General features: G+C 40.4%; 1 long non-coding RNA gene across 4 annotated transcripts in view; it reads left to right on the top strand.

Annotated features, from left to right (window-relative positions):
* LOC141579335 (uncharacterized) overlaps positions 1-22,102 on the top strand; it is a 114,754-nt gene that overhangs the window by 77,502 nt on the left and 15,150 nt on the right. For 2 of the 4 annotated variants that reach the window (XR_012510508.1, XR_012510506.1), the window contains 3 exons: positions 198-383; positions 1,143-1,350; positions 2,860-3,080. This is a non-coding gene — a long non-coding RNA (uncharacterized LOC141579335). Of the gene's footprint in view, positions 1-197; positions 384-1,142; positions 1,351-2,269; positions 2,330-2,859; positions 3,081-22,102 lie in introns of all 4 variants that reach the window. The other 2 variants (XR_012510507.1, XR_012510509.1) reach the window with 2 other exon arrangements.

Genomic DNA, 22,102 nt, shown 5'->3' with positions numbered 1-22,102 from the left:
ATCACTGTGCATGTTTTACAAGATATCTTACTTTTTATTTTTCTTATTCTAACAGGTATATTCATTGTACAGAATTTTGAAAATAAGGATAAACCCAGTAATAACTTAAAAATGGCCTCTAATCTCACCTGGAGATACAGTTGTAAGGTTTGAAATTGAGAATTACATGTCCTCTCATGTTTTTCTTCTTTTTCAAGTACGTTTTGGTTACTGAGTCCCTCAAATTCCCATATGAATAGTAGCAGCAGCTAGTCAGTTACTGCAGAGGAGCCCGCTGGGATTGTGATCGAGACCACGTTGAGTATACAGATCGCTCTGCGGAGCACTGCCATCCCAAGAGCGCTGTCATCTGATACAGGAATGTGCGTGGTGTGTCTGTCCAGGTATTTAGGTCTTCTTTAATTTTTTTCAACCATGCGTAGAGTTTACATAGTATTATTTTACCTTATTTTTTTGCCTTTATACTGAGTACAATTGTGCAAGGTACTAGGATCAGAATTGTATTATAGCCCCGCCACTTGCTGCCACCATGGACGCTGCACTCTTTCTTTGCCCTGTGTAAAATCTTGCACAAAATAGGACCTAAGTAACTCTCTCTTGAATGAATGATTATATGATTGCTGGATGATGCTGGAGAGTCCTTGTGATGATGTCTTTTTCCCAGACTTTCCCCTCTTCTTAACTATGCCTTTTCTCTTCCTTTCCTCCAACCTGGGTTTCAGCCTACCTGTGGCATTGATTTTCCCTGAGTGTGGACTCTTCCTTTCACTAGTTCACGATAATGTTTCATGCGGGCTATGAAAACTTGCTAGATGTCAAGAAATAGCAAATTCACTGCATGCTAGTATTTTTAGTCTGTGGTATTATATTATCCATTGAAATTAAATCAGGCTGACCCCCTGAGCTCTCCCCTGATCTCTTTTCTCCTTCCTACGGGTGATACTTCTCTGGTTGCTGTCTGTGCCCTTCCCCCAGACTTGGTTTTGGAGTTGAGTAAGTCACCATCAGTGGAGCTCTCTCTTTAAAAATGAAGAGAACATTTGCTCCTTCTTCCTGGTTGGGGACTGGATGAGATGTGGTAACAGATAAAGAATGGAGCCCCATCTCATTCTGACCCTCGCTCTTTCCATTCCTTTCTCCAGGGGAAAAGAGTACAATTCAAAAATATAAAGATTGTGAGCTAATGAGATAGACAAGACAACCGAACATTTGTTAAATATCCTTTCATGCCGGAAACAAATGTATTATACACACAAAAAGCACACAAATCACGGTAGTACTGCGGTTACAAACGTGGGTCCGAGTTCGAGTCCTGCTCTGGAGTGACCAGTCCTGTGAGATGGAGAACTGGTAGGTCGGCTTAGCCTCTCCTGGACTTGTTTTCTGTCCTGCAGAGATGGGGCTCGCTAGGCGTCCCTCTCCTGTAGATGTGCTGTGGGGTGTAAATGGCACGCGTGGGCAGCCCGAGCACAGCTGCTCATTCCTCGTAAGGGCAGGATAGCATCGCTTTTGCGGTGACAACTTTATGACCGTCCCGTGTAGACTCTTAGTGCTCCGAAGGGATGCCTTGTGGTTTGGAGATGGGATTCTCACTTCTGTAAATACCCAAGGATTTTGTTATTGGGCCGTGCTGATTTGAATCTATTCTTTAGAAAGTACTTATTGTAGATATATTTTTCAAGCATGCATGCTTTTTTCTTTTATTATTTATAGTTCTACCCTCTCATCTCTTGGTGTGACTTTTCATGGAATCCAGGAAACAGTCCTAAGCCACCTGCCTCTTCACACTTCTCCGTGGTGGTTTTCTTCCCTGACTAGAAGAGGGTTCTGCATAGGAAATTTTCTTTGTTCCCCTTTTCATGGAGTCACTCTGTCTCCCCAACACTCACCTGTCCATCTGTCCATTTCTCTACCCACTGATTCTTCTGACATGTTCCAAAAAGCATTTCAGGCAGCTTACAGAAGAACAGATACCAAATAAACAGGTGAGGAAATGGGGCCAAGTTCAGACAGTGAGGCTAGGAGGCGAGCCTGTGTGGGAGATGCAGGCGTGAGACACACGCCTCAGCCCTGTGACTTATAAGATCGACAGCAACACTGTGCCTGAGGCTCCCAGCAGACACAGGGAAACAGGGTTTGTGGGAGATGCTCACTGGCTGTGAAATAAATAAGTGGCTTAGGAGATGCCCAGCCTTTCCAGCTACTAAGGCTTAGGAGAATATTTTGAGTTTCTTCCAAAATCAGAGTATTGCATCTTTTCTTTTTTCAGAGATCTATGTATAGTTTTTTACATTCTATACCTGGAAATTTCTCCAAAACTGCTTCCCACGTGAGTCCCATGGCTCGGGAATGGGGTGGTTCTGCTCATTGACGGGGGTTGGCCAGAAACAGAAAATGACAGCCTCAAAGGAGCCTGGGATTTGTCAGTTATGTTTTGTCAGTTCTGTAGATTTCAGAAAACGCTTTCACCGTTTCTCTCCATCTGAGGTGGCAGCGTGCTCTCTTAGCAGCATCAGGAGCTCAGGACCTCGGGATGGTGGGGGCTGACTGCACTGCTATCAAGACAGCTGTGCCAGTCACTGCAGGCGTGGTGATTTTACATAGTGCATTTCATGTTCTTTAATAGGTTTCAACAGGTAGTTAATTAACTGAGTTAATTAACATTTAAAAAATATGATGCTTTGTTGAAAAGACAGTTATAGGCAGAATATAAGTTGTGAACACTTTAAAAACGGTTTCATTTCTGAAATTTTAGTAGGGAAGATTTAGTTTATCTTATTTACACCTCTCTTCAAAAGTAACAAAGAAACAAGACAGAAAAAGCAGAGGATGATTTCTGTTCTTCCTCTCGGCTTGCAGGTGCCCTCACCTCCAGTGGCATCCATCCAGACACCAGCACTGACACTGGCCGTGCTCAGAACTGCCTCAGCCCTGAAGACACAACTGACAAATAGAAGGGGGCCACGCCCTGTGACAGCAGGTGCTCTCACTTTGTGGGTCCTTATGTAACTGTGCAGTGTTATTCAGGATCGCCCGTTCTACACTGTGTGACGCTCCTGCCGTGTCTCCTAGTTATTTCTGTAAGTACTCGTGTATTTTTTTCAATGTGTGGTACTAGACATCTAAAAATGCTTTTTTCAGATGAAAAATAATGTGTATTTAATATAATAAGTCTTAAAAAAAGGACAAAAAGGTCTATCCTGGTCCCACTACTCAGAGATAATAATTAACACTTTAACATCTATTTTCTGTTCTTTTCATCAGTGTGTATTACGTCTGTCATAAAAACGAGCGAGCACTCTGTGCCTGTTTACTTTGTGGAGACCTCCATTTTCCATTCGGCTTATTACATGTTTTTCTACAATATTCTATCTCCCCTGGCATGATTTTTATTGACCAGTATAGCATTCTGTCTTGTGGAGGCAACGTCCATTTTACTTCGGACTTAAATAACCTTTTAAATTCCAAGTATATTTAACTGAAATACTGAAAAGAGAACTGTGGTGGTACCGAAAGGCCCCTACCTCCCTTCCCCTTATTTCCTCAGTGTAAAAGCTGTTGCCAATGTGGTGTATATATTTCATGACCTTTATGCCTGTCATATATATATACACATACATACATACATGTATATGAGAAATCTATGTATATGTGTGTGTATATATGCTTTATTGAAAAATAAGGCCATACTATATGTTTTGTGCAGCTCGGTTTATTCACTGAGGTGTATATCATAGACGTCCTCCCACTCCAGACTCACCCGGTCCTTTCAGATAGAGTAGAGGGGTCTCCTGATGTGCAGTAGATTTGGTCTCTTGTGTAAGGACACCTTTGGTGGGAGAGTACTGTGGACAAGGCCTTGGACCACGCCAAAACGCCTGCCCCTTAGTGCCCACAGCTCGCCTTCATTTACCGCATCATTGTCTTGATGGTGGATACTTAAGTTTTCTCCATTTTCCACTGTCAGAAAGGGTGTTTGACTGGCGTCCTTCTTGTACAAACATTCCTGTGATCTTGTATGAGTATTCCTTTAGTTAAGGTTTCTGGAAATTTAGTCCCTGGATGTGACAATTACATACATTACAGGCTCCTTTCAAGTGACTCTAGAAATTCCTTCTCCTGCGGGGAATGAAAAGATGTAGAATAACTTATGTAACCAATTCTCTATCGCTGGATATGATTTCACTTCAGCTTTTCTTCCCACCATTGTAAACAGTGCTGTGTAAATGCTCTGATGAGTACATCTTTTTGAACTGATTTTTTTTCTAAACGAAACTATTCCTAAAATGGAGTTCAGTCTGTGTGTACACACATTTTTCAGAGTTTACATATCCATTGACACGTCATCCTCCAAAAAGATCGTTCAGTTTGTTCTCTCAAAGATGGACACTACCTAGAATATTTTTTAAAAACATTTGCCAATATGATGAGCAAAATTGCTTTTTCATTGTTTTAGTTTGCACTTGATGACCAGTGAGGTATTGAGCATTTTTCACTCATTAGCCATCTGACTTTTAAAAGGTGAATGATCCCTTTTGTCTTTTGCACACATTTAAGTGAGGGAGCTTCTTGTTGCTTTGTGACAGCTCTTTGTATGTTATGAACATTAACCCCTTGTCTTCATTAACATGTATCACAGAGCTTTTTCTTGTCATTTCTTGCCTTTCATTTTGTTCAGTAGGTTTATTTTTTTGTGGCCGAAAATAATCTTAAGACAGTAAATGTCTTCTTTTTGGGTTTTATCCTTGATAGTATTCTTAGAAATATTTTCTTATAATGGTATATATCTCCTCTGTAGGATTTTTTAATCTCTATGATGGAGATGATAATACTACTTTTTATAGTGAGGAGAAGTTGAATTACTATAAGCAAAGATTTGTATTTGCTGTTAATAGTACTTTCTAATATTTACATCACTATCTGTAATTTTTCTTGTGGTTATTATGACTGGAATAGAATTTGTTTTTTCCAGGTGATCCTCTGATTGTCCCAAGACAATTATTGAATTCATACTTTGCTCTTTGATTTGAAATCCCAACTGTACAAAATATTTATGTACACTAGAGTCTCTTTTTGAGCTCATGGTTCATTTCTGTCAGTCTTACTTTCTTACTCCAGTGCTATATCTTACATATTGTAAAAATTTATTTAATATCTGACAGTGCGATTTTTTTTATTCTTTTTTCCATCCCCAATTTTCTTGTCTAGTATTATGAGTTTATTATTCCTGAAGAGTTCCAAAATATTTTGTTCAAGTTAAAAAAAAAACAGATAAGAGCTGTCATGGGAATTTTTAGTAAGTTTTGAATTATTCTTAGGAGAACGTTCATCTTTACAAAACTGCTTTCCTCCATACAATATGTTGATGTCTCTGCATTCACACTTCTTACTTTACCCCTCAGTACAGTCCTGTGTTTCTCCATGTACAACATGGGCATTGTTTTTGAGTTTATTCCAGATTATTGTTGAAGTTTTTGTTAATTTTGTAAGTGAGAATTTTTTGCTATTATATTTTTTAACTGTTAAAACTGACACCTAGGAAGGCAGATTCAATTTGTAAATACTCACTTTGTAACTTGTCATTTAAAATTGTAAGTATTAAGTACTTGTTACAGAATAGTTTCTTTTCTGTTTTTAAAAATTTGTTTCCAAGATTCTCAAAATGGTCATAGCTAAGTAGTATAGGTGGGGAGACAGATGGAGAGAGGTAGTGTGGCTCATGTACAAACTGTGAGCACTTTCATGGCTGCCTTTATGCTGGAAAAACTGCTGAAGAGCCCAGGTAAGAACAGGGGTGGCTTTGTACGCACTTGAAAGCCAGCTTTCCTGCCTGTATGGAGAAGCCTGGTGAGTGAGGCAGATATATGATCAAGGTCGAATGGAGGTTATTGGCTGCACAGAGCACTGTGTCTGTGAGAACAGGATACCATCGCCATGGGAAATGCTTGGTGCCAGGAACAATGCAGGGAGCTGGGAAGCCTGTCTGTTAAGGATTTTCCAGCCCTGGGAGTGGGAAGATCAGACTCTCCATTCAGATCTGAGTTTGAATTCATCCTCTTTAGTTTACTGGTCCTCTGACTTTTGTCAAGTTATAAATCCTCTTTGAACTCCTGTTTTCTTGTCTTTCAAAACAGGAGAATTACGGCCTGCTGCTAGAGTGTTTGATCAGGGTAAATAATTTGTGTCTATAAGATGCCATGTACAGTCACAATCTCAGTGAGAAATGGGCTGTCGCCTCTTCTTCTGCAACTCAGTGCTTGACGAGACAAGGGGGAAAGTCAGTCCCTAATTTGTGTGTGATGCAAGTAGGAACAAAATTAAAGTCTTGCCTTTCCCTAGTAGTATTCTTACTCCTTTGCTTCATTTACTTCTTTCCTCCTTTCCTTTCCCCTTTCCCCTCCTCCATCAAAAGATCCTGGGACTCTCTCAGAACACTAGATTCAAGTTACTTTAAAGGTTGGCTCATCCTCATGAAATGACAGTAACATAAAAAAAATCTGTACACATCCCAGAATGCATTGTATTTGATTTACACACACACACGCGTGCACAAAAACACACACACAATCAGGCTACCTCCCACTTGCAGAGGGTGAAGGAACACTTTTTCTGAGTTTTCATTCACTGAGCGTGAGAACAAAGTCTCTTACGCAGACTTTCACCAGCCTTCGTGCATGGTGTTTTTAATTGGATTTCTGCTTTTTGGCCATAGATATAGTATCCTAATAGAAGAGAGAAAGTGAAGACATAGACATTCTGCTGAGATATTGGTGTCATCATATTTGAGTTGGAAAGGGCTTAAGACAGCATAGAGTCATAACTTTTTATGGGTGAGAATCCATGATGGTGTAACTTGGACAAGAACCTGGGTCTTCTGCCATCTTGTCCATGTGGGTGAAAAGGCAACTGGGTGGGGGATGGCAGGGATCTTTCTTGCTTGAGTTCCATGGTCTTGCTAGTTTTCATTGCTCAGCTGCCTTTAGTTTATGTCCATGAGGCCTCTCATGGGAAGGTCACTCTGTCCTGATAGATTGTTTCTTATCAGCAAAAAGCTCTGGACCCACTCATATTTCCCAGAGTTTTCTGCTGACCTGCTGACACTTTATATAAATGAGACCAAGAAACTACTGAATATAAAATCCTTATTGTTATCGTTTGCCCTCGAGTTCCATAGGAATGGGGTGCTGTCTCAGGCTGTCTAATGCTAGATCTGAACAAAGATAGGGTGATAGGCTGTGCTGCTGGACCTCCACAGTCGAAGGGGATTTCCACCTTAGTTTTTAGAATCAGGCAGATGAGTTCAAATATTGCCTTTACCAGTAATTATCTTTGTGACTTGGGGGAGAAACTGTACTTTTTTGTGTCCAATTTTCTTTGTTTGTAAATAAGTTCAGTATTTATTTTAAGGTTTCAGTTTTAGAATTGAATGAGCTAATTCCCTCATTTATACCTAAAATAGTGATCGCGTGGTTCTATGCTGGTGCTTTGGGGGTTGATTACTATGGGACTCGGCAGTGAGAATGGGGGTGGTGGACCCCTGGATAATAGAGCTTATATTCCAGGATATGCTTGTAAAAGACTGGATGTGCAGTGGATTTTTAGTAAATATCCACTCCTTTCCTACTCTGCTTTGATTGTGTATATATCTTTATACTACTATATGAACAATTTTTATTGCAATTTAAATATCTTTGTAGTATTTACAATATGTAGCTATAAAAAATACGTGAAATAAAATGATTTGACTTTTATTTTCTTTTCAATAAGCAAAACAAAATAAAATAGAAAACAACAAAGTTTTGAAGGAGTAGAAATAATTTTATTTCCATGGAATCAATTCCGTAAAATAGGTTTTTTGGTCGTGTTCTTAAACAGCATATAAAATTGATTGGTTGTGACATACTGGAAATGAGGAAACAGTGGAGACATACTACCTCTAATGCAGTCATTTATTTACCAAGTCCAAACTCGTTCTGCTTGCTGCATGACAGGCCAATAAATCAGGAGATGAGCTTTTGGAGTAAGGAGAAGTGACTTTATTTGAAAAGCTGGCAGACTCAGAAGATGGCATACTGATATCCAGGAGAACTCTCTTCCCCAAGTCAGAATTCAGTCTCCTTTTATACTAAAAAGTGGTGGGGGTGTGGTTGGTTGTTGCAAACTTCTTGCTGTACGAATTGATTTCCTTGGAATCCTTTGTTCTTGCAGGTGTCCATGTGGGTCAAATCATGGCGCCCCTGTAAAACCTCAAAAAAAACAAAGTTTATTTTTATTTTGCAACTTGCCATCTCTACATAAGTGTAGAAGAGCTAACATCCTTAAAGATCAGAGCCCGCAGAATAGGCCCTCCTGGATATTTCAGGCTAAAGGCAACTTTCTTTTACAAAAGGTGCAGAGATAACAAGTCTTAGCCTAGAAAACAGGGTACAGGTTTAAAGCCAAATGAACACATCTAACATGGAGTCAAATTTGTTCTTTTCTATTACAATTTCTTTTTCCACCTCATAGATAATTTTAGTAAGAAACATGAGCAATTTTTTTACTTTTGCTTCTTAATAACGGATAAGTGGCCCAACTACAGTTTTGTGAACAGGGATGCTGTGCGGGCATAGGGGTCACAGCAAACTCTTGTTGGGGGTGGTCGACCCTGCAACATGTCTGATGCCCTGTGAGTGTTGGTGAGGGTCCCCCTAACCAGGGGCTCTCTTCAGGAACCACCATGTGGGTATTGACCTCTGGAGACTTCTTTTTCAGCTGTAGAAAATTTTTTTAGATGCTGTGATGAAAAAATCACTCCAGCTGGGGATAATCAGGGAATAAAGGAAGGGGAAAAGAGCTTGGAGTAGTGTAGAAGAGGACGGAAGATCAGGGAGCCTGGGGGCTTGGGGGCAGGGCCACGGGAGAGAGATTAGCAGAGGTGGGGAGGGGCCCGGCTCCAGAACCAGCTCCTGCACCTTTCCCTGCACCCAAGCCTCACAGCTTTTAATTGGGCCCAAGACTCTTTCCTGTCTGGATTTCACCCTGGGCAGAACGTTGAGAATCGAAGGTAAGGGGTGGGCAGCACTCACCTAGGGGGTCACTGAGGACTTTGGTCAAGTCCACAGTGCCTTTTCTAGTCATGTGTCTTCACTTGTTCTTTATCTCAGGATCTGAGAAGCAGGAGCAGGGAAATCAGGGAGAGATCCAGGAAGACATTTGACTCTATCAAGAGACGACAGTCACAGCGACACGGGGAGCGAGGACACTTGCAGCAAAGTAAAATGACTTCACAAATATTGCATCAGAGCTGCAGGTGTGAGAGAGCCTAAGCCTGTCTCAGAGTGCAGGGGACAAGAGGAAAGGAATGGTAAAATTAACACTGACAATTGAAATTTTGTTAAATAGCCTGCTAATATTAATTGTATCAAATGAATGTATGCAGGTGTATTTCTATGATCATTTATAGGTACACACAACCCCACCAGCCCCTCTTTCTCCCATCGGGGATGGGCTTTCTCAAGCACAGTGCCCCTCCTGGTTGAGTGGGCCACGCTGCGGGTCCTCGCCTGGGGCCAGGCTGCTGCAGGGCACTGAGTCCCCGAGGCACGGCCTGGGAGACATGACAGGAACATCTCTGCTCATAACTGAGAGCCTCCGTTTCCCCCTGCAGTGTAAGAATGCCGGTGACTCAGTTAGAAGCATGCATCCAACCCGTCCTTCCGTGTCATCACCATCTAGAATCGGTGCCTGAATCTTCTGAATTTCTCCAGAATGTGGTTTAAAATCACCTTCGACAATTGAGTGTGTGTCCTCTTACAAGTGGAGGAATTGCTGCCATTTCCCTGGAACTTACTCACCACTAGTCCATCTGATTTTTCTGTGCTAGGATTCAGTATGGCCTGCTAAAAATTCTGCAGTCAGATCTTGAAACACTGATGAAGAGGATTATTTATTTTATTTCTTTATATGATAGTGTTTTACTTTCAAAATTCAGAGTTTTCGGTTCTTTCAAAAATTTTTTGGGGGGTTGGAGAATCAACGTTTCTCTTACCATCTTTGTGACTTGTTGCTATATGCCTCTCACCTGTCTTCTGTCACTTGTGAGGCAGTTCCATTTGTGACCCTGTCCGGTTTGTTCATGTTATAAAATATAAAGTCTGTAAAAGTACAGTCCCTTTTACTCCGAAGACATTCCACAAGTACTACTTAAATCTGGGTGTGGTTTTTAGAAGACAGAATCATTAGAACATGTACTTGCAGGTTGCTAGTGCAAAATCCCCAAATCAATAGTCTAGCTCAACATCTAAAATCTTTCTAATCTACCTTGGATTTGTATGGATAAGTGAAGCAGTTTGCTAAGAAATCAAGACCAGGTTTAGAATACAGGCTGGTGTAGCTCAGCAGGTCCTCCCATGCTGATGCTCTGCCAGAGGGTGGGGCCAAGGGGAGAGGGCGTGTCCTGCCCTTCCTGAGCTGACTGTTTGACGGCAAAGACCTTCACCAGGTGAAGAACTGGGAGTTTCTTCTAAGAAGAGTGGGTTTGAAAAGAGTCCTAAAAGCGCGGGAGTGACACAATCCCATTTGTCTCAAGTAGGGGAGAGCGGCTTTAGGGCCACTTGGGAGACTCGTGAGTCCAGGAGTGCAGTGTTGGTGGCTTCCACTTGAGCGGTGAGACGGTTAGTGTGTTAAAGCGAACAGATTGAAGACATGTTTCGATGGTAAATAAGAAAGGATGAATGCTGTCTGTGAAGTTAGAATGGAGTAAGGCCCAGGTTTCTGGGTGGATTAATGAGGTAAATGATAGTCCTGCTGTGCTGTGATGAGGGAAACCTGCAGAGGGAATTCTGGGGAAAATCTGATGAGTTCAGCTGTGGGTAAATGAAAGGCTGTTAGATGTGTGGACTGGGAGCTCTGGTGAGATCCAGTAGTGAGTAGGGGGAGGGGAGAGAGTCTTTCAAATCATTTTGTCTTGTGAACATACAAATAAGGATGAGCAATGACACACTTAACACCTCTATATTTTGGATTTAAAACCCAGTAACATTTTGCATTATTGACTGCAGAGGTTCTTAATTTTTTTAAGAGAAATAAAATAAATAGAAACAAAATAGTGGAGTTAATCAACATCTTAGATTTGATGTGTGTCCTTGTGTATATTTTGATACCTCATCTGTTTATAACTATAATCTACAAAAAGTTAACTTGCTTAGCATAAGAGTTAAACAGAGGGACGTGACACACACTGTTAGGGGTTGAAGCTGATAACCTTGGGCAAATTATGTCGCCTCTCTGTGCCTTAGTTGCATGTTCTGTGACTGCCCCTGGGCCCCTCATCACAGCTGATTTCCTAGACTTGATGTTGGGAGGGAGGCTGCTGAAGGGAGTAAGAAGTGGCAACTGCTAGGGATACTGAAGAGTGAGACAAAAGCAGATTAAAGCCTATAAACTTAGTACAAATACCCTCAAAAGAGAAAGAAACCTGCAGTGTTTTGAGCCACAGCGTAAGGAAAACAAAATCACGTGGACCCAATTCTCTTGAACATTTGAGTATTGTGGGTGGGAGGTTGTCATCAAAAAATTGTCGAGAAAAGGCCTTTTGGTTTCCCTTGACGTTTCCAGTAAGGGTGAGTTGCATAAGCAAAACCCCCCCCCCGGTTCACAGTGGAAGGTGCCTTTTTGTGCAAAACTGACCAAAGGTTGGAAACCAGTCTTCAGCGGTGCTGGTAAATGAAGAGAGTTCTGGATTGGGTGGGGCACTTGCTGTGACTTCCAGGTGACCTGTTGGCTGGGGACTGTTAGGCGGGCAGTAGGTTTGCAGGGAGACCCGGGCATAATCCCTTGCTCTGAGGCTTCTGGTCTGACTGGCAAACCTGGGCACCCACAGTCCTAATGGGGCAGCTCGTGATGTGGCCTGGGACACCTGCTGTGCTGAGGGCGAGAAGAGGGTTTCCCTGAGGGGGTGTCCCTACAGAGAGTGGAAACGTCCTCCTGCAGGGGAGGAAGAGCCTCTGAGCAGGGTGCTGGATGCACAGGCAAGACCACCCTGAGCACGGAGGGTTTGGGAAGCCGGAAGTCATACAGTGGCATGAGCAGCCTTGTTCCTGAGAGACTGGATGTAAAAGATGCTGAAAAGGCAGGCTAGGTTCAGACCCTGTGGTGGGTTATGAGTGACAGGAAAGGACTGGTCAGGCAGGCATGAGAGAACCCTGTGGGCATCCCAGCTGGGGCGTCACGCCGGAGGGAGGAGCAGAGTTATAGACTTTGCCACTTATTAGCTGTGTGACTTTGAGCAAGATCACCCCAGTTCTCTCTATATATATCTTCATCTGTAAAGTGACACAGTGACAAGCTAGTGTCATCAGAAGGCTTAGTTTAGCTCTGATCCTCTGTGTCCAGTCCTGTCAGTGCTGCCCTGTGAGGTTCTGCAGCGGCTGCTCTTACCCTGAGATGGGAGGGCGTAGAGGGACATTGTAACACCCGAGGGCAGGATGGGTTTGCTTTAAAAGCAGACATGTTGCCGCCTGCAGCTGCAGACCTGCAGGCAGTTTGATTGATGGTCGTGGAGAGAACTTTGGAGGCCTTAGCATCGTCTTAAAACTTGTATTCACTTAGGGACCGGATTTGCCTTTGCTGATTAATGTTGAAGATTTGGGCTTCTGGCAAAGCTGTTTTCAGAGATGGGTATATACGTAACATATCGTATAAAATAAAATGATTTTCTTAACGTGTGGGACTTTGCAGTTGTTGGGAACAGCTCTGTTGCTCTGGTCTCCACGGAGGACACTAGGGGTCAGCAGAGCGTGCGGGAGGGCAGGCAACCCACAGTGCTTTTGCCGGCTGTTCTCCCCAGTAGGGCAGTCTGCTGAGTTGACTCTTCTCTGAGTTTGGTTACCAGATGAGCAGACAGCAAAGTAATGAGTTCTGGTGGGACTGTATAATGACAGGAAGAAAGAGGAACCAGTAGTTTTTCAGGACTAGAACACGCTTTTGGTTACTGATCCAGTGTATTCCATTACAGAAGTGATGAGTTGTGTCTATTCTGGGAGTTGATTGAAATAAACGTTCAGCCTAAAATTAAGAGTTGTGTTTCATTTGGCGGGAGGACTCAAGCCGGGATGACAGCCTCTCAGATCACTCTGAGGAACTGCTCCCAAGAGGTATGGGAAGAGCTAGGATATACAGGAGCTTTACAACAAAGACCAGGTAGTTGGAACAATAAAAGATTGCTTGTTATCTAAAGAAAGCCAGGTATCTCAAGTTCAAGTATTTAGTGGTTTTCTATGTATGGGAGGAAGCAAACATTTGGACTCACTGAATTCATACTTTAACAAGCACCTAGCTATATAGGGCAAGTATCCTGTCCTTTCTTATTCTGAGTCTGCTCAGAGGGCACCAATATGAGTGGCTGAGAGGCTGGGCTGCAGGCCTGTACTCGCTGGGGTGTGGCAGTGGCTGCTGATGGCTTGGCTTCAGGATTCTTTGTTTACTGACATGGTTGCAGTATTTTCTTTCACATTGTAGTACTTTCATTCACAGTGCTCCCCCTTGGTCCTAAATTCGACCAATATTTTGAGAGACGTTTCATGACCAATTTTGTCCCAGGGTGCTAGGATGGCTCATTCCTAGTTCAGGTGAAGTATCTTCTGAGCTGCCATTCAAGGTGTTAGTTTTTTATCAGACCCTGTTGATACTAAAAGTTCTCTGGATCGCCTGTCTTACTAGTCTATTATGATCCAGGAATTGTTTACCCTTCGTTGCTCATTACCATAACTAGAATCACACTATTACAATTATTTTACACAGAGTTATAAATTTTATCTATTCCTTCAAGATGTTTAGCCATCATCAATTTTGTAGGCCTAGTTACACATTGGGAAATGTAACAGACAACAATTTTATTATATAGATAGAATATAAGTAATTCAGCTAGTAACGTTTATAAAGTCATGAGTAAGAATTTAATAGTCGAGAAGTTATATTTTTGGGTTAAAATTTTCCTTGTGTTCCTGATTGAGTTTGAGTGATCTTATGCGAAATTTCATATTTATGGTCAGGGTCAGAGCAGGTATTAATTGGCCAGGTGAGGTCTCCCACCTTGTAAGATCAATAGTGGCCTAAACAGAACTATAATTTCTTTTTAGAATAACGTTTCTGAGGGCTATCTAGTTAGAGCCTTGGAGTAGGGAAACCCACCAAGGTAACACAGAAGTACTAGACATAGGTAATTTACCATAAACTTAGCAGCTGGAGTAGTTCATAATCAAAAGTAGGAGAAATTATCAAAGTAATTGGCATACAGGCCTGGTTCTGTGTCTTGGGTCTGCAGTCTTCTTCAGATGTTGACTTCTTCTCATCCTGACCTGGTAGATTCTTCTCCATTTGGGCATTGTTTTAAGGTGAGCAGTGCTCTATAGGCCAGTGCACTGCAGGGGCTGTTTCTGATAGGAAATGAATCTGAAAGTCCATTTCCTTCAGCTTTGGTGTGTATGGTCTTGTTAAGAGTACCTGATAAAGGGTCCTTCCATTCAGGTTGGAGACAGTTCTTTAAGTCATGCCTGTACCAGTATGTATATTCCCCTGGCTTCTGGTCATGGGGCATTGGATCTTTACCAAGGATAGATTACTGAGCCTCAGAAACAAACCTAGAGTGTTCTTTTCATAATTCAATTAAACTTTACAGCAATGTGACATAACAGCAAGGAATGATCTGGGAAATGTCTAAGTAAATATAGACCTCAATCAACAAAACTAGAAATTAATATCCACTAAAATATAATCTTTTTTCTCTCTAGAGTTACCCTCAGTTTTCTCAATTATAGTCAAATCAAGATTAATTTATTTACAAGCTAAGTCTGATTATTTTATTATATAGGCTTTTTTTAAATTGGCTGTGTTGGAACTTTTAATAAGGACTCTCAGGGTAGAATGTTAATAAGGTTTTCTTAGGCCCAGAATGCCTCGTCAAGGGCTTGTCATGGATTTCTGCCTTACAGATTTAGGTAAATTATTTTCTCTTTAAAATCCTTAAAATACTTTGAGATTGCTATATCTGTTAGGAGATGATCTTCCTCATTTGTCTGATAGAGCCACTGGGGACCTTAGAGTTTTTAGTCTCTTAAGGGATCAGATAGAGAGAAAAGATAACTGTTCCAAGTCTGCGTACATAAGTATAATTTATCAAATTTCTGTGAAACATAACTAGCTTGAGGAGAAGAGTTTCTTTATGTCTGGGAAACAGGTAAAAGCCAGTAGTATTTCAGACAAAATCAAAAATTATAACCATATTCACCAGTTTACTCAGTCCCATGTAACTAATTCTTTTACTCAGAGTATCCATTAGACCTTTAAAATTACTTACCCAGTTTAGTTCAGTGCTATAATTTGAAATTCATTTGAAATCAATAAATCTCCTTGAAGAGAAAGCAATTTGCAAAATCATCAGAAGGAAACAATTAACTGTATATAAATGACAAGTGATTTAAAAGCATGGTTAAACAACGTTACACTATAATCGATAAAGAAAGCTGGTCACTATAACTAGAATTATGACTGGTAACATTTCAGATATACCAGAATTTTAGGGAATCCATATAATTTCTAGAATATCTATATTAATAATATTTTCTCATACAATATAACCTAGGAAGATCTATTATTCATTTGACAATACCATGTTATTTAACATGCCAAATGAAACTTACTACTTTAAAATCTCTCTTTGGGATGTTTCAGGGGTCCTCTGTAGCATCCCAAACTTAACTGGAGATTAAAAGAACTTTAATTAGAAATTGATATTTGGGGAGCTTTTTAAAAGTTTTCAGAACACTTGGTCAGATAAACATATAGATCACTGTAAAGTAGTTCTTTTTCATTAACAAGAAAATACGTTAAAGGTAAAAGCAGAACAGGTCAGTTATGTGGTATAAGAAGCTTTACAATTTGTTATTGAAAGCGGATTAACATTTTTAGAAAATTTTGTCATCTTAACAGAGAGAAAACCAAATCTAGTCTTCTACCAGATTACTTCTAAGATTCATTTACTTTGCCCAAGTTGATTCTAAACTTAGACAATTCCGACAACGTACAAAACCCTTTCCTCAGGGTTCCTCTTCCACAAGCGTTCCACAGCTTACTATACTCACATTAGTGTGTCCTTTATTTTCTCTTCCATTCAGAAGTAACCAGCTTCAGAAGAAAGTCACTATTTTTTATTAACAAAATATAATTACATTCATATATCTTCCTTTACACATTTATCTTACTTTCCTAGGATACTGAGATTATACCCTTAATAATAGAGATTATTTCAGGGTAGCACCAACCATTTATTAATATTTCTAAACACCTTTACTTTCTCTGTAAGGGTAAGTTAAATGTTAAATAATTCATATTACAATCTTATTTTATCTGAAAGTGTCATAGCTATTTAATAAACTCCTATCATTTAACTCAATTTAGCACAACTCTAGAATTTAAAGATACCAAACATTTAGAGAGTATCTTAACCATACATTTTAAAAATATATTTTAAAAATTTACCCAAAGCTCTCATCTCATTTGCATTTAATTTACTTAAAATTTTACTACACCACATTACTATTTTTTTTCTTGACAATTCTGCAACAGATATAACAGGATCTTATTTGACTTTCATTAAGACTAGGTACAGTAAAGGTATTGTACTTAATATTGATGACTTTAAAGATGTCTATATTAATTAGAACATACTTAAACTAAACAATACCAAGTGTAATCTTAATATTGAATATTTTCCAGTTCACGTAACGCTGAAAGTCAATTTGGTCAGTTTTTATTTTAAAAATACTTAATTTGTAAGCTCTTATTTTTTTTACGTCAAATAAGCAGAGATCTTTGACTTTGATTTTTTTTTTCAGCTGTAGAAATATCTCACATCTATAATGTGTACGCAGGCTTATAAACAGACAAAAGCTAGAGATCTCATAGGTTCACTTTAAAACTTACTTATAAGATAGGTATAATAATAGTTGGAGTAAGCTGAATTTGCTTGCTCAAATCACTAAGGCTTACTATTTATGAAACCGACATTTAAGATTTCTTGACAAATGCTGAAGGACACGTCAGAGTTATGAGTTCTAAAATGCCAAAAATTTCTTGGCCTTAAGTATTATCTCTTTGAGCTAATTAGGCTCATTCTAGGTCACTGTTTGCTGTATTTATATTTCTGATCTGCAAGACAAAGACAGACGCTTCCAGTTCCCCAGAGAACTGCTCTGTCACGCAGATCCAATTGTATCTCCTTAATTGGCTTTTTTTTTGTATCAGTGAGAAGAGCTGTAAACAAAGAATTCCATGTTTTAAAACTTTAAGATTTACTTTAGCATGTCTTCCAAAGCTTGCATAAGGTATTTAGTGAGGTCTCTTTTCCTTGGGTTATAAGTTAAACCCAGGGTAAACCTCTTACTTTATTGTCTATTAGCCACTGAATATTAGTTTTTAATTTTACGTTATATTGGAAGGCTCACGAAACTCTATTGGTTTCCTTTACTTTGTTCAATTAATATTTTCTAAGGGACAGATATGTGCCCAGCCTTATAATACCAAGAAGGGGAAGCGTTTTTCCATTGAAATATATCTATCCCACAATATAATTAAGCAAATGTTTTATATAAAGCCCATTTAATATACCAATTTTACAAATTTTATCTCAAATTTATTAAATCTCGTACCTTTAATTTTTATATTTATTAGGTTTAATCAGTAATTCCTATTTCTAGAAGGAGTGTCAGAAGCTTTTTTTGTGTGTGTGTGCATTGTATCTAATTATATAGAAAAGTCTCTGGGATTCCCAAGTTTCAGCCAAAGAGCTTAGGCCCTTCTCAATTTTCAATTTGATTAATAGGTCTGTTGTCCCAATCATTGATCAAGTATTTCAGTCTATAAATATGTATATTTTTAGCTCTATAAATACATATATTTTAAACTGTGCTAAAGCGGACTTGTTTGAACTTTAATGTAGGGGGGGAGTAGGTGATCTCTTTGGCCCTTTTTTTTTTACTTTACATAGTGTAGTATCAAAACCTTGTATCTAAATCCAAAAATGTCCATTTTATTTATCTCATTCAAAATAACCATATAAAAATATTTATCCATTTGGGATAAGCCCCTTATCTTTATCTTTTTTGACATTTTTACAATCCTTTTTCCAGTTATTCAGCCTAATTAACATTAATTATTCTAAGTATTTATTAGCATCCCTAAAACCATTGATCAGAAAGGAAAAACACAAATGTAGGTTTTCAAACCAGTTTTTTTTTTTTAACTAATTTCTTAGGTTAACCATTAGATATATTTTTCTACCTTTAAACTTGATTTTAATAGGTACCAATAAAACGGCTGTTTATAATGAGAGCTCTTTCAACTTTCACCAATTTAAAAGTTTTCCCAAATTAAAGGATCCATCATATGGCCATCAATTTATATATATATATATATAAAGTGATTTTAAACCAATAAGATGAAGAGGCTTTTCCACATGACAGTGGGGGTGTTGCTTAAATAAAATTCAAAAGTTTACTTTCCAAAAGCTAAAAGCCTTTGTGGTCCAGGCTGATGGAACAACGGTTAAGATGGCAAAATATCTGAAAATTGGTACAAAGGATTTTTGAGAATCCCAATTTATTTGCGTGGCCACAATATGTACACAATACTTGTACCTTTTGTATGACAGAGTCCAAGGTGTCGTTTAAAAAAAAAGAAACACATATATACATACATACACACACATAAAACACCCAGAGAAAGATAAAACATTTACATTTCAAGGACACAGGAAGAGAAATCCAAGTTCCCCCTAAATGGGATTTTGTTCTTATAAGCTCAGAATTCCAAAAAATATTTTATCAGGCCTGGTTAGTTACTTTCAGGGTGAGTTTTTTTTTCTAATTCCTAATGAATGTTGTGAGTTTTGTACGTATATAAACCTGGCTAGTGTATTAGTTGGAGGCTGGCAATCTGTCATTTCTTTTTCTTTTCTGTTCTGTGGTTTTTTTTTTTTTAATTTTTTTTTGAAAGTTCTATTTCTCATTGTAAGGTCGGGTTCTCAGAATAAAATTGCTGGTAAGATTTCCCACAGGGACAACACTATGGCATGAAGTCTTTGCCTCTACCATTCCTGTAATTTTCTCCATCACCCAAGAAAGCTGTTACCAGCCAGGAGGAGGGTCCCATTTTTGGAGTTGAAAGGTTCCTCATAAGAGTTTTACTTCTATTCCGAAAAATTCAATGGAGGTAACCAAATCGAGGACAACATTAGACCAGCCTCTTACCTAACCACTTAGTCCTGAACCCAGTGTCTTACAACTGGGACCCACTCAGGACGTTTTCACTGGGTGAGTATTTTCCTGGTATGTTTCCACCAGCCCCACTTCAGACGTCTCCTCAAGGTGGGTGTTTCCTGTTATCTTTCAACCAGGCCCCACCCAGTATGTCTCCACTGGGTGGGTTATTCCCCCCCAGTATCTTTCAACTGGAGGGCCAGGTACCTGGATACACCACAAAATAAAACTCAGGATCATCAACCAATTTGGGAGATCCGAGAACCAGGAGAGACTCACCCAAATTCATCTGGATTCCCCAAGGAGGCAGATGGGCACAAAGTGCCAATGCTGGTACCAAGGCTCCGGTAACTCTGAGAGTTCAGCTGGAGAGAAGTCTGCTCTGGGTCCCTTCCTGGTGTCCAAAACTTTTGACTGAAATACATGTGCAGCCTAAAAGTTAAGAGTTATGTTTTATTTGGCGGGAGGACTCGAGCCGGGATGACAGACTCTCAGATCGCTCGGAGGGACTGTTCCCAAGTGGTTGAGGAGGAGCTAGGATATATAGGAGCTTTACAACAAAGACAAGGTTGTTGGAACAATAAAAGATTGCTTGTTATCTAAAGAAAGCCAGGTATCTCAAGTTCAAGAATTTAGTGCTTTTCCATGTATGGGAGGAAGCAAACATTTTGACTCACTGAATTCATTCTTTAGACAAGCACCTAGCTATCTAGGGCAAGTATCCTGTCCTTTCTTATTCTGAGTCTGCTCAGAGGGCACCGTTGTGAGTGGCTGTAGTGGCTGGGCTGCAGGCCTGTCTTCACTGGGGTGTGTTGGCAGCCACTGATGATTTGGTTTCAGCATTCTTTGTTTACTTACATGGTTGCAGTATTTTCATTCACACTGTAGTATTTTCGGTCACAGAATGATTATGGATAATCTGCAAACTTGGAAAGCAACCGAGATGGAATTACTTCAGGTACCTTCTAATTTAATAAGCAGTGTGCAAACATAAACATGGAGGAAGCATACAAAAGGATATGGTGGTGTAGGGAAGGTGTTCTGCACATTACAGGAGAAGGCAGAATTCCTTTTCTTTGTGGGCAGGGACGTAAGCCCACCTTTCTTTTCTGTAGTGGTTCCTGAGAACAGTATATGGTAATTAATGAACATTGAGAAACGGTGGCAAACATTGCATTCAAGAGCTGGCCGGCTGCAAACTTGTGTATTGGACAGGTGGATTTCATAGGCAAGTGGTCAGGTGGATGGGAGAGAGATGGATCCCAGGCCTGGGCCCAGATTCAGGTTTAAATCGCCATTTCCTCACCATGGGGCCTTGGACTAGAATGTAACCTCTCCTAACCTGTTGGTGAATCTGTGAAATGGGCATGATAATATTGGTTTCTACCTGGGATTGTTGTAAGTTGTAAAGAGTATTATAGCACACATGAAGCACTTAACACACTGGCACTTAGCAGTGTTCACTGTGTGTGGACGTCCCGCTTCGCATGTGTCAGAGTCATAAAGGCAGCATTTGTCTGTTGAGGATGCACTGGTAGCCCCTTGAATAGGTTGTGAATTTGGTTATTTCCTTTTGGTAAATCTGTGTGCCATGGGCAGTTATTTTCATGGACAGATGAGGAATCTCAGGGTAAAGAAGACTGTGTAATTTGCCCAAAGTCAGACCATAATTTTGGGTGCAGGGGTCTCAGTTCAGCATAGGCCCCTGGGCCTTCTGCCCTCTCCTTTCAGCACCTGAGCCAGATGTGTGCTCGGCTGTCTCCCAGCCCAGAATATCCAGCAGGGAGGAAGACATACCTGGCCCTGTGCTGCTTGAGCAAAACTCCGGGGTGGAGGCAGTTACAAAATGGATAAACATAAAAACAGATGACTGCAAACTGTGATCAGCTCTGAGAAGGAAAGGAACAGACCTCGCCGTGCAGCGCTGGGAGCTTTCCCGTCGGGGCTGCTCTGGGGGCGTTCATCTCAGCTAAACAAGCTCTGCTGCTGCACAAAGGCAGGAAGGCAGGGCACGTGTGACCAGGTAGACTGGGCCTCGTTAGTCATACTCATTCCCCATTAAGCGGCAGCTGTCATGGGCACTTACCTAGTAAACAGATGTTGGCCATAATCATCACGCACTTTGCTTGGTAGTTTTATTGGCCCCAACTTTGAGATGAGGTCATTGAAGCTGGGGAGTTTGCTGCATGCCCGTGATTACCGTGAAAATACCCCCACTGGTCTTTCAACCTAGGCTGGCGTGGCTGTCATGCCCCAGCCCTGTGAATGGCATCGTGTAGCTTCTCCCAAGTGGCCCAAATGACTGATATTGATTTTCTTAATTCGTAGGAAATGGTATGTGACAGTAGGAGAAAAAGGTAGTAAGAAATTGTTTGGAAAACTAGAAAAAAATTCAATTCTTCCCCAGCTGGGGGAGCGTAAGCTCTGTCACACACTCCACTCACTGCCTGTCACCTCCTCCCTGCCGACTCCGTGTTCAGAAGCCACTCTGAGCCTTTGAAGAACATTTTGCCTCATGACACTGTTGACTAGGACCTGCGACCTCTCTGTCCCTGGTTAACAGTCTATTTAAAGCCATTTAAATTTTATGCAGGCTCCTCCGCTCAGATGTAAGAATAGCCTCTTTAAACTTCTTGATGCAGCGCCTTAATGTTGATCTTGTGAAGGAAACCTAGTCAAAACCTGGGATGTATGCACATAGTGACCGTAAACTCAGCACTTTGTGAAGTTCAGAATCAGATGGGTGGGAGACTCAGGAAAGGCTTTTTAAGGTAGAAAGGGGAAAGTGAAAGGACGCAGGCTGTGTA

Source organism: Camelus bactrianus, chromosome 12, assembly GCF_048773025.1.
Source record: "Camelus bactrianus isolate YW-2024 breed Bactrian camel chromosome 12, ASM4877302v1, whole genome shotgun sequence".
In the NCBI taxonomy this organism is placed as follows: domain Eukaryota; kingdom Metazoa; phylum Chordata; class Mammalia; order Artiodactyla; family Camelidae; genus Camelus; species Camelus bactrianus.
The sequence above is the reverse complement of the archived record's forward strand: the minus strand, read 5'-3'. Positions and strand labels throughout refer to the sequence as shown.